This window comes from Populus euphratica, unplaced genomic scaffold, assembly GCF_000495115.2.
Source record: "Populus euphratica unplaced genomic scaffold, PopEup_1.0 scaffold271.1, whole genome shotgun sequence".
NCBI lineage: Eukaryota > Viridiplantae > Streptophyta > Magnoliopsida > Malpighiales > Salicaceae > Populus > Populus euphratica.
The window spans coordinates 585,121-586,891 of NW_011499926.1; positions in this window are offsets into that span (position 1 = coordinate 585,121).

Genomic DNA, 1,771 nt, shown 5'->3' on the forward strand with positions numbered 1-1,771 from the left:
CACCTCATGGCCTCATCCATGAGGTAGTCAACGACAACCACTCTATTATCTTTTTGCAATTTGCAAATCTCCTTCTAGATTAGTAGATATCACACTTGATCACGGAAGGGAGTTAATTGCAGGCAACGATTTAATTATTTTTTAAGATAATAGATACGTGGACTGTTAGAATAACATATCAGGCTGTTTTCAAAAAAAAAAAACAAGTTTAACAATATATTTATTTTTATTCATTATTTTTGTTTGTAATTATATCAAGCAAGTTCCTATCATTTTTCTATTTATTTTTTTATTTTAAGATATCAACCAAACAGATCTTGAGATGATAAACCTATACCGTGAACGTGATATCCCAACTATCTTGTCATTTTGGTTTCTTTAATCTATATAATCAGTTAGTTTGCTTAGAACAATACATAGTATAAATGAGTCATGCATGTGTTCTTATTAAATTGATATTTATTTTTAATATTTTTTGATGATTTTAATATGTTAATAACAAAAAGTTTTAAAAAATAATTTAATATATTTTTAATCAAAAATTATTCTTACAAAAACTTCAAACGACAATATCAAACATAGAATTACTCAAACATATCATATAGATTAGAAAAAGGGCGCATGGATTTATGGGAACCCTGTAATATTAATTAATTAACTTGCTAATCCTGCCATCTATAATCGTTTTGCTTTCCCAAAGGGAATACAGTACAAATTAACTAACTTGCTAATCTAAATTAGTAAAATACACATGCCAAGAAGATTAATTATTAATCTTAAACCTTAAATTTAGCAATAAGATGGAACGATGATAGCTCACCTAAACATTAATGTTTTCTAAGCAATAATAGTTTAATACATTTGAGGTATTGCTCTACGTGATCCATGGCCTGTCCCTCTCTTAGTTTTTTTTTTTTATATAAAAATAAACTTCCATAAATGTTTAGTAAATTGGATGCTATTTTCATTTAAAATAAGAACACATGAGATATGAGATTCAAACCATGCATGGTACCTGAGTTCTTATTATTTTTTCTTTTTAGCTAATATTAATCCACTCTTTGTGAGTTTGAAAGATTAAATATATATTTTCAAATCAATCATGTTAATCAAAATCAAGCTATATTTTCAAATTAATTCATTCAGATACATTGATCAAGTGAATATATCTTTTCTCAAATAGTGATCTTTTCTTATTATTTCTTATTTCTTATTTCATTTTCATTTTTATTTTTTTTATAATAACTGGCTTCTTGTGAGCCCTTTTTTTGTTCGATAATAATTAATTGAGTGTATATTTAAAAACCAAGTAAATCAACTAATTAATATATATCAAGTTATCTCTTTATTTAAACTCAATCACATGCATTATAGCTTTGATAAATTATTTGTCTCATTAGTTTTTATTTCACATTTTGGCAGTTAATTCACCTCCTATGAGCTCTTTTTTATATGCAATTAATTATATTTAAAAATCAAGTAAACCGACCACGTCAACTAATATATATCAATTATTTTTTTAAACTCAATTGCATTCATTAACTTCCATAAAAATATTCTAAATATTGATTTGAGAATTAATTTAAACTCAATAAATCAAAACATGAAGTAAACCTCTTTGATCCACAAGCCCAGCCATTGAAGATTTGAAATAGAATTAAAAGTTTATTTATTTTTGTGTTTTAATATGATTTCTTTTCTACAGAATAAAAATGAAAGAACCGACAAATCATTGTCTAACCGGAAAACAAGAGAAAGCAACAACCGCTCT